The sequence below is a fragment of the Marmota monax genome, unplaced genomic scaffold (genome assembly GCF_021218885.2).
Source record: "Marmota monax isolate L192 unplaced genomic scaffold, Marmota_monax_Labrador192_F-V1.1 WCK01_AAM20220418_F8-fsc00115, whole genome shotgun sequence".
In the NCBI taxonomy this organism is placed as follows: Eukaryota; Metazoa; Chordata; class Mammalia; order Rodentia; family Sciuridae; genus Marmota; species Marmota monax.
This window is the reverse complement of record NW_026694419.1, coordinates 1,743,527-1,755,597: the sequence shown is the minus strand read 5'-3', so window position 1 is coordinate 1,755,597 and position 12,071 is coordinate 1,743,527.

The window sequence follows — 12,071 nt, the reverse complement described above, 5'->3', positions numbered from 1 at the left end:
GGCGGCTAAGACCTTGGGAGTTGCCGCTGGTGATATGGGGGGTTGGGGATTGGGAATCTCCTCTGCTTCCCTACAGACACGCCCCCGGAGAGATCCCTGAGGTTTCCTGGCTGCTTGTATCTGGACGGGGTGGGAGTCACACACCTGCTAAAGTGGATTCCGCTGGGAAGGAATTCCATTGGCCAAACTCCAGTGACGTCACCTCTCTGCTATGGCGGGCCCCAAGCTCCTTGTCGGAGTGTCCAAAGGGAGGGGTGGGACTGGTCCGTCCCCCGTTGGCCTCAGCTCCCGGCTCGCTATTTCATGAAGGCTTGGCTAGAGACCTCTTCCTGCCAAGCTGCGTCTCGGAGACTAGCCGCCCAGTCACAGTAGCTGTGGGCGGGCAGCTGCGCCGCGTCGCGCCGACAGTGGCTGGCGGGTCTGGACCTCTGCGTCTCGTGGCGGGGACTCACTCGTCTGGGGCAAACTGTCACCTCCAAAAATCCTAGTAACTCCCGGCCGGTCTCTCTTCAGTGGAATTTTGCTAGGAGATTTTCAGCAGGTAGAATCTAAGCATATCTATGCGTCTCTCTGACCCCATCACTGAGGGGGTACTGAAAGCGCTGCCTCTCCGCCCGCCGCCATGTTGGATCTCATTATTCTTTATGGTTAAGTAATATTTCATTGTGTATTTTTATACCACATTTTCTTCATCCATTCATTTGTTGAAGGGTACCTAGGTTGGGTCCATAGTTTAGTTATTGTGAATTGAGCAGCTATAAACATTGATGTGCACGTGTCATTATAATATGCTTATTTTAAGTCCTTTGGGTATATACTGAGGAGTGGGATTACTGGGTCAAATGGTGCTTCCATTCCAAGTTTTCTGAGCAATCTTCACACTGCTTTCCAGAGTGGTTGCACCAACTGTAGTCCCACCAGAAATGTATGGATGTACCTCCCCCGCACACCTCACCAACATTTACTGTTACTAGTAATCTTGATAATTTGCCATTTGATTGGAGTAAGATCAAATCTCAGTGTAGTTTTAACTTATATTTCTCTAACTGCTAGAGATGTTGAACATTTTTTTTTTCATATATTTTTTGGCAGATTGTATTTCTTCTGTGCAGTGTCTGTTCAGTTCCTTTGCCCATTTATTGATTGGGTTATTTAATATTTTGGGGTGCTAAATTTTTGAGTTCTTTATATATCCTGAAGATTAATGTTCTATCTGAGGTGCAGGTTGGCCTGATTCTTATATAATTATTAAAGTTGCCTCTGGTAGGATGAAGTCCAAACATTGCTTATGTTTCAGGTGAAGAACAGTTGTGTAACAAGTAAGCATCCACAAAGTCAAAAACCAACATATGCCTTGATGCTCAAAGCCTCAATTCTGGTTTCTATGAGGAAAGTGGCCTCAGGTTACATACTATGATGGCTCCCTGAGGTCATTTAGTTGAGAAATCTCAAACTGATCTCACTGGAGCTTCCTAATAAGAAAGACTGGAAAGGATAAAACAAGCCAGAAAAATCTGGTATTCTCAGCATAACACATGACAGTCATCAGATAAAGAAAACAAATAGTCCCTTTGTGGTGTATTCTCAGCCTCCATTTTGAGGGATTTTTCACAGGCAGAGTGGTTGTAATATGAATAGAGGTCAGAGAGTGAATTTCCTTTTAGGGAAGAATTTGAAAGAAACTCCAGGTTCTCTTGACTCCCAGTAATTCACACAATCATGTTCTAAAGCTCTTAAAAATGAATGTCTTTGTGGGAATTGGCCAGTAAGCAATGGTCAACCAAAGAGGGAGTAAGTGGAAATGTTGGAGCCAAGTAAGAAAGGACACAAAAGAAGTTGTGTTAGTCAGCTTAACATCACTATGACAAAATAACTGAGAAAGACAATTTAAGGGAGAAAATTTTTATTTTGGTTCATGATTTCAGAAATTTCAGTTCCTGGTCATCTGGTTTCATTGCTATGGGCCTATAGTGGTGCAGAGCATCATGGCATCAGAGATGATGTGGTTGAGCAGAGTTGCTCACTTCATGGTCACCTGGAAGTAGAGAGGGGGATAGAGGAAGGAGTGTCTGGGGACAAAATTTCCTCAAGGGCATAACAATAAGAATCCATTCCCTCTAACTAGGTTCCACCTCCTACAGCTTCTAGCACTTCCAGACAGTTCATTTAGCTATGAATCCTTCAATGAGTTAATCCATTGATGACACCAGAGGTCCTGTGACCCACTCACTTCCCAAAAGCCCACATCTGAACATTGCTGCACTGGGGACCAAGCCTTCAACACATGAGCCTTTGGGAAATATTCCAGATTCAAACCATAACAGTCTATTGAAGCATCCACATCACTATCTAGATGAGACTTTTATACCTGGTACATGTACCCTGAGTACAATAAAGAGAAATAGAGAAGCAGCATTACTTTTTTTTTTTTTTTTTTTTTTTTTGGTGGTGGTGGTTCTGGGGGTTGAACCCAGGGGGACTTTATCCCTGAACTACATCCCCAGCCTTTTTTATTTTTTACTTTGAAACAGGCCCTTGCTAAGTTACCTGTGCTGGCTACAAACTTGAGGTCTTCCTCCATCGGCCTCCTAAGTATCTGGGTTATAGGTGTGTGCCTCACTCCCAGTTTGGTATCATTACTGTTTGATATAAAAAGTCACTCACTGAGAAATAAGTGCAATGGTTCTCTAATCCACATGCATGACTTCTTCCTCCCTTACTCCCAGCAAGAGTGAGTGCACCTGTGCATTTTTCTCTCTCTGTGTGTGTGTGTCACACACACACACACACACACACACACACACAGAGCCTTCTCCTGGTCAACCAAAGGTATTTTACTCTGTACTAATTGCCAAGAATTTTTTTCTCTACAGAATGTGTGTGTGTAATAATTACTTACATATTTGTGTGGTTATCTGCTTGCTCCTTGCTATGTTGCAAAAAAGACTTAAGATGGCTTATGTGGATATGTAATATGACAAGAATTTAAATTGGAAGTGAGATCAAAGAAGCCAAAACAAACCAAAGATAAAAACACAGGAGATAGTAAAAGAACTAAAAACATAATGGTCTACATGACTGCTTCCTTGAACCACAGATTTGTCTCTAAGCTTTGTAAGTGGCCAAGTTTGATGAGAAAACTTGTCAATTACTTAATTACTGTCGATAGGAGGGATTCCCAAACTTTTGTGTGCATCTGAATCATCTGAAGAGTTTATGAAACTAGAATCACTGGGGCCCACCTACAGAATTTCAAATTTTGTAAAATGTAAAAGTGAGGTTCTTTATATAAATATAAGGTGAGATCATGTTAACACGTTCCTGTTCCCACTGATTCCCTCACTCAAAATCTAAGGAAATATTCAGGTTAAGAACAATTATTGTGTGTGGGGAGTGTGTGTGTATGTGTGTGTGTATGTGTGTGTGTGTGTGTGGGGTTCCAGGCATTGAACCCAAGGATGCTTAACCACTGAGCCACATCCCCAGCCCATTTTATTCTTTATTTTGAGACTGATCTCAATAAGTTGTTTAGGGCCTTGCTAAATTGCTAAGACTGGCTTTGAACCTGTGATCCTCTTGCCTCAGCCTCCTGAGCATCTGGGATTACAGGTTTGTGCCACCATGCCCTGCAAGAACAGTTAATTTTGATATTAAAATCAGACATTCTAGGAAGTGACAACTAAAAACCTCATACAATAAACATTCTCACAGAGACATAAGATGTTTCAGAGGTCTGCAGGCTGTTGCTTTTATTAACTTCAAAATAGGTTTTTACAGACTTATATGTTATGTTGAGATTCAGTAAAAATTGGGGAAGGAACAAAAAACTGAAAATAGTAATATAATAATAATAGTCTTCAGGAACTCATTTTTGCCAATTTGGTTTGACCTAGAGTAGGAATTGTAAAAAAAATTCTATTCAATTCCATGGTTTTTGTTTTGTTTTGTTTGGGGTTTTTTGCTTTTTCTTTCTTTCTTTTTTTTCAGTGGTAGGGATCAATCTCAGGTTTCACACATGATAGGCAAGCACTCTACCACTGAGCTATACTTCTAGTCCTTCAATATTTTTAAACCAAGAAAAAACGTAAGAGCCCCATAGTAAATAGATGAGCAGAGTATACAAGCTTCAGGGTCTCATCAGTACTGAGGTTCATCTACAACTCTAATGTGGTTTTGAGGAAATATAATCTAGTTAATCTTATCTGTAAAGTTATTCTTCTCCCAGGCTTCACTTTTGATAGAGGGAGAAGGCACAGGGAGCAGGAATGGAAGGTGACTCATCCTCACCCTGGAAATTGCTCTCTGGGAAGGTCTAAATCTGTTTTTAGTGGGCTCAAATCATCTGAAGTTCTCAATGTGGTGAAGTACTTTCTCAATATACACAAACTTTGCATGATCACATAAGTTTCATTCATTTCACTTTTGTGGCAGAAGAGACTTAAATTTCAACATGGTTTCTTTTTCCATCTATCTTTCCTCTTTGAGTCTGAATTAAATCTATCAGATCTTGGGGTGTTCCCTAGGGTTTGCTGTTTTTGTTTTCTAGCAAATCAATTACTAGATGGCTTTTCTGAGAAAGGAACAATTTGCAATGTTCTAGACAATCTGTTATGTGCACGTATGTAGTTACTGCTCTCAAACTCGAGTACAAAATTGCTTAAGGTGCTATTGGATATTGAGCTCTCATTCACTTATTTAACAAACACTTACAGAGGATTTTGTATTTGCCAAGCATTGTGCCAGATGAGAGTGCAGTAATAAGTAACAACCGCCATCGTGAGTTTATGGTCACATCCTTCCAGACATGACACAGCATGCCAAGTGTTGGAGCCCGTGTGTGTGTGTGTGTGTGTGTGTGTGTATGCGCACTTGCGCGGACTGTGTATGGAACCCAGGGCCATGTACTGTATTCTGAGTGAAGAAACCACAGAACCCTCAGAAGAGGAAATAAACCCACATTTGAGTTTCAAGGAAAGGCTTATTTGGATGAAGTTGCATATGAACTAAAACCAAATACATAGAAAATATACAAGCAAAAGTTAAACATGTGAAAGTGGATTGAGCCTGAGTTTGGATGGAGTTCACAATGGAAAGTGGGAGAGAGTAACAAACCAAAGACTGCTTGCCGTGAACGTTTATAGAAGAAGGTGCACTCAATTCACTAATGTCAAACTATGGAACCAGCCTAGGTGTCCATCAATGGGTGAATGGATAAAGAAAATGTGGTATGTACACACATGAGATTCTATTCAACCATAAAGAAAAAAATAAAATTATGTCATTTTTTCGGGAAAACAGATGGAACTTGAGACCATTAAGTTGTTAAATAAGTCACACATATATATATTTTTTCTCATGTGTGGAAACTAGAAAAGAAAATGGAAAAGAAAGTTGGGGGATGTCATTAAAAAAAGAAGACAGATCAGTAGAATAGAGGAAAGGGATCAGGAGCTGGGAGGAGAAGGTGGGGCAAGTGCTGGAGAGTGATATTGGCCAAATTATATCGTTATATTGTGTGCATGTGCTTACATGTAACAACAAATCTCACCATTGTGTACAACTATAATACACCAATAAAAAAATGGGGATGGGGATGGGGATGAAGTTGCACTGCCGAAGCTCAAGGAAAGCCTGAACTCTGGGTGGAATATGTGAGATTTAGGTGAGGGTGCTGACAGAGCTGGAGAGGGGACCAAATCTTGAATGGCCTTGTAATCCATAGGAAGAAATTGAGGCTGGACTCCAAGAAAATGGAGCAGCTTGCAAGCTGGTGATATTTGTCTGCATTTAGAAAGATGCCTTGAGCATCTGTGTTCTCAGACCTTATCTGTCATCTTGTGTAAAGTTGAATAAGTGCTGTGAAGGATTTACTACTCGAAAACCTAAGGACATAAAAGACATGTAGAACAAAGAGTGCTGTTGCAGCCTGGAAAAGCCCAAGCAGCTGCACAGGTGCACCTGGTCCTGCCTGCCAGAGCATGCCAACGTGAGTGGCTGGACAAGCTGTGGCCACCTGGAGATCTGAAATATGAAGGCACCTTGTCGGTTATGAGACTAAATCTAATAATGTTGCTGTACTTTCCCTCAACATGAGTAGTATGTTGTATACTTACTTTGTTCCTCATATACCCCACCTCTAGAGCTCCATCATTCAAGAAGCTTCTAAGAAAAAGGAAAAGGAAACCCAGGCACATGGTAGTGTCTTGGTGCCTCCTGCCTTGAACTGCTAGAAAGGCCACAAACTTCCTGAGAGGTAAGCAAGATGTTGGGCTAATGTTATTATTAGTGGATCAATTATTTAACAGGAATGTTGAAGTATTTTAGAGGAAAAATATCCTCAAGTATAATAGAAAAAGACAAATATTTCATTTTATATTTATGTTTCATTTCATTATGATTAATGAACCACTTTTACTAACTGAATCTAGGAGACAAAACCCAGGCCAAAACACATTCAGGGTACATATAGCTCTGCTTAGGGGAATGTGAGTCAATCCACAATGCAATTTAAAAAGAGTTACCTTGATTTTAATTTTTAATTCTTTTTTTTTTTTTTGCAGTGAGTAGGATTAAACCTAGGGTCCTGCCCATTCTAAGCACATACGGTCATTGAGCTATACCTCCAGCACTCAATATTATTAAACTAAGTATTTAGTCATGAGGTTATTTGAGAGGAACATAAAATGTTTTGAAAATGAAAATGCTGAACATAAAATTATTTCCTATGTGCCGTTTGCCATCTAGTGTTAATTTTGGGAACTAAAAAAGACTAATAACAATAATTTCCCAAGCAGGATTACCAAGTGGCAAAGGGCCCACTCAAAGTAATATTTGATTTTAAGATATCAAACTGTACCACAAAACTCTCTGATCTGAGGATGTGGATGAGTGGGTGGATGGGCGAGTGGGCTACTTTTAAGAAATGAGTTATTTCTGGGAAACAAAATGCTTCTCAATCCTGGCTACCTCATCATTTTACCTGGTGTTATGGTTTAGATATAAGGTCCCTCAAAAACTCATGTGTAAGATAATGCAAGAAAGTTTAGAAGTGAACTAATTGAGTTGTGAGAACTTTAATCAGTGGATTAATCCACTGATATGAACAAATGGGGCAGCAACTGTAGGCAGGTGGGAAGTGGCTGGAGGGACTGAGTCATTGGGGGCAGTCTTTGGGGTTTATATTTTGTCCCTAATGAGCAGAGCTCTCCCTACTTCTTTGTTGCCATGCCCTGAGCTGCTTTTTTCCACCATGCCCTTCTGCCATGATATTCTGCTCATCTTGGACCCAAAGCTATGGAGTTGGCTATCTATGGAATGAGACTCTAAAACAGTGAACTCTAAATAAACTTTTCCTCCTCTAAAATTGTCTTTGTCAGGTCTTTTGGTCACAGTAATGATAAAACTTCTGAGAAACTTAGAAATATAGAGAGAGTTGGGCCATACTCCAGACCTAGGAAATCAGACTGGCTCAGATGGGACCCCATCAATGGCATGTTTTAAAAGCTCCCAGGCAATTCTAATGTGCAGCCAGGGTGAGGGCCACTGAGTAGTGGATTCAGACTGTGGACCCTACTGAGCTTTATCTCTACAGGAGTTTATTACTTAGCACATTACCTCATGCAGGGAGATAGGGCTAATTATATAACACTCATGTGCCTCAGTAAAATGAGGAAGACAACTTCTCTAGGGATTTATGTGAGAATTAAATATGATAATGAATATCAAGTGCTTAGCGTAAGTGGCACATTGTACTCAATAAATGATAAACATTATTGAATAACAATAGTTATTATTAAGGAAAATATTTTATGAGCTATCTAAAAAAATAAACTTTAAAGGATATGAGCTTATTACACAGACTGTATTAGAAATTAGAACACAGTACCTGGCATTTTCTGTGGCATATTTTTATTCCTTTTAAACAAGCAAAACATATAGGACTGAATGCCTGCTCAATCTGAGGACTGCCACTCCTGAGAGGACAGTATTTCTTATCCAATACTGACCTAAAGCACTTTATAACACAGTAAGTTATTCCCAAGTTATTCACAGTGATGAATCATGGATTTAAAATTCCCAATTCCTTAGAAAATTTCTTGCTTGGGTGTGATGTACTCTCCTAAATTAATCAGGGACAGAAGAATACAATATACAAACCGTGGTGACAGTAGACACAGCCCCTGGCAGTTCAAGAGGAAAAGAACCATTATGACTTACAGTTTTCTTTACAGTCATAAAAAAAAAAAGCTAGTATTATGCAATCTGTTTTGGGCAGGCAAATTGTCTGTAAAGGCTCAGAGGAGTTTGGTGAAGACCTGGTTTTTCAATGTTAGTTGGAGTCATATTATAAACAACAACAACAAAAACTACTTGGCTATAACAAATTGGATGTGGGGGAATAGAGAAAGGTAAATATCAAATATGACAGGTTCCTATGGGGGGAATGGATACACAAGAGGAGGAAAAAATTCTTAGTAGAAAATTAGTTTGATGTCAGACATGCTGACTGAAAAAATAGAGAACTTTCAGAAAGGGTATCCAGGAAAGAGCTAGAGATTGAGAGCAAAAATTCAGAAGGTAAACAAGGACAGTAGGGTTGAAATTTGAGTCAAAAGAGAGGATGTGATAGTCAAAGTCATGGGCATGAGTGAATTTCTCCAGAATGACCAGATAGTTGGAGATGAAGACTATGAATGGTACTGCCAGAGGAAGAAAAGTCAACAAAGGAGATGGACAAGAGGACAAATGGGGGAAATTTCAAACATCTTAACACCAAAAAAAAAAAAAAACAAATAACCCAATCAATAAATGAGCCAAAGAACTGAACAGACACTTCTCAGAACATGATATATAATCAACAAATATATGAAAAAATGTCCATCATCGCCAGCAATTAGAGAAATGCAAATCAAAACTACTCTAAGATTTTATCTCACTCCAGTCAGTATAGCAGCTATTAAGAATACAAACAACAATAAGTGTTGGTGAGGATGCGGGGGAAAAGGCACACTCATACATTGCTGGTGGGACTGCAGACTGGTGCAACCAATCTGGAAAGCAGTATGGAGATTCCTTGGAAAACTGGGAATGGAACCACCATTTGACCCAGCTATCCTACTCCTCGGTTTATACCCCAAAGACTTAAAAACAGCATACTACAGGGACACAGCCATATCAATGTTTATAGGAGCACAATGCATAAATAGCTAAATTGTGGAACCAACCTAGATACCCTTCAGTAGATGAATGGATAAAGAAAACACACACACACACACACACACACACACATATATATACATACATACTCAGCAATAAAAGAGAATAAAATCATGACATTTTCAGGTAAATGGATGGAGTTGGAGAATGTCATGCTAAGTGAAGTAAGCCAATCCCCAAAACCCAAATGCTGATGTTTTCTCTGATAATATGAATGCTGATTCATAATGGGGATGGGGGTGGGGAGCATGGGAGAAATAGAAGAACTTTAGATAGGGAAAAGGGGATCGAGGGAAGAGAGAGGTCATGGGGTAGGAAAGACAGTGTAATGAAAGGGACATGATTACCCTAAGTACGTGTATGAAAACATGAATGGTGTGACTCTACTTTGTGTACAATAGAGACATGAAAAAATGTGCTCATTTGTGTAATATAAAGTGAATTGAATTCTGCTGTCATATATAACAAATTAGAATACATTTTTTTAAAAAAAGAATAAAAAAACTCAGAGACAAGCAAATGGGAAAAACTGCAGAAGGTCAATTAAATTAAAGGCAGAAAAGATTTGGTTTCTGTAAACAAAGACATCACTGGTGACTTCAAAAAGAGTAGAACCATTGGAGAAAGAGGTTGAGCCAGATTGGAATTCATTCACATTATTGTGTAGCTGTCATCATCTTCCAATGCTGTATAGCATTCATTATGTGACTATTCCACACCCTTTTAAATCCATTTTGTTTTTGATGGACTTTTGGATTGTTTTCTGTTTGGGGCCATTATAAATAATGCTGCATGAATATAGTTGGTGGACAAAAGTATGCATGTTAGGTATGTACCAAGAAGTGAAGGTAATGCATCATGGGGCAAGATCACCTCTATTCATGTGGTGAAGCACCTTGATTTTGATGTCATCAGGGGGTTATGTGCTGCTGCTGGGATTTTGTCTAGTTTAGCCATTATTGTGTATGTAGTCGTACAACTTTATTATTTTGATTTTATGACTGATAATATTATTTTAAATATATTGTTTTATAGAGCATGAATACATACTCTATATGTATGTATATGTATCAAATACATATTTGCTTTGGAATTGGATTATCTTTGTTAATATGTGGAGGTCATACATTCAGTAGTTTGTCTCTATATTGCAAACTCTGTGGGTTATGCTTCTGAATCTCTCTCTAAATGGTGTTATTTTGATGACAGAATTATTAATGTAGCTCAAATCATCAACCCTCCTTCTCTCCCTCCTTTTATTTTTTCAGTATCCCTAAATTGCCAAGGCTGGCCCCAAACTTCAGATCCTCTTGCTAAGCCCTGAATCACTGGGCTTACAGGTGTGGACCACCATACCCATCTTAATCCTCCTTTCATGTTTTTGTGTTTACTGTTTACCAGTTCTTTGCCTAGCAAGGTCAGGAAGCTTTAGGAGTCCTTTAGGGGAAAATAAATATTTTGGAAATGAAAATATTTTTAGAAGTATTGTTTTTATCTTTAACTGGCACTGGGGATTGAACCCTGGGCCTTGGGCACAGTATGCAAGCATTGTACCTCTAAGCTACATCCCCAGCGTTTTTAATATTTTGAGACAGTGTCTCACCAAGTTGTCCAGGATGGCTTCAAACTTGCAAAGCTGAGATTACAGGCACACACTACTGTACCTGGCTTTTCCCCTCTTTGATATTTAGGTTTATGATCCATCTAGAATTGATGTGCATACATGGTGCAGTAGGATCAATATTTTTCCTCCTTTAATATGGACATCCACACCATGTATTGAAAATACTAGCCTTTTCTTTACTGCACTGTGGGGCCACTTTTTATAAACTAGGTAGCTGTGTATGCTCGGGTCTATTTTTCTGTATTTTATTGACATGCTTATCTAGATTTGTGCTAGTGTCACTATTTTAATTAGAGTTCTGAGTCTTGAAAAGCAAACATAAAAACAGCAGTCATAACATTACTAGAATGAAATGGTGTTTTTGTATAAGATGTTAACAGTCTTCTCACTTTGCTCTTTTGCTTTCAGTTATATCTGCTCTGGCTCTCCACATCTCCATTAGTTGTTAACCTTCTCATTTTTTTTTTTAAGTATTTACTTTTTTTTTTTTTTTTTTTTTAGTTGTAGGTAGACACAATACCTTTATTTTATTTTTACATGGTGCTGAGGATGGAACCCAGTGCCCCACGCATGCCAGGCAAGTGCTTTCCTTCTGAGCCACAACCGAGCCCTAACCGTCTCATTTTATCTCCTGCTAGTTTGAATGTTGACTGTCTCCCAAAGGCCCATGTTAGACACTTGGTCCTCAGGATTGCATTATTGGGAGGTGGAGGAACCTTCAAGAGGTGAGGCCTAGTGGAAGGTCTTTCTACCACTGGAGATGTGTTCTCAAAGGGGATTTTGGGAGCCTGGACTCTCCCCTTTACTTTTTTCCTGGCCAGAGGTGAGCAGTTTTGCTCCAACATATCCTTTTCCCTGATGTGCTGCTTTGCCACAGGCCCAAAGCAGTGGGGACAACCATTCATAGATTGAACATATAAAACTGTGAGCCAAAATTAACCTTTTCTTTTGATGCTAATTATCTCAGATTATTTTGTTTTAGTGACTGAAAGATGCCTAACATACCTAACTCCCTCAAACATTATTGAGAATTTGACTGGGAATGTACTGAATTTTTAGATCAATTTAGCAAGAATTGATATTTGAGCAATGTGGAGTTTTTCAAACCATAAACATATTATTTTTACTAATAGTAAGATCTTTAAATTTTTCTTCTCAGTAATGTTTGCTAGTTTTTCTGTGCAGAGCTGAAATGTGCACCACTGCTAAGTATCTGATGGCTTTTTATATT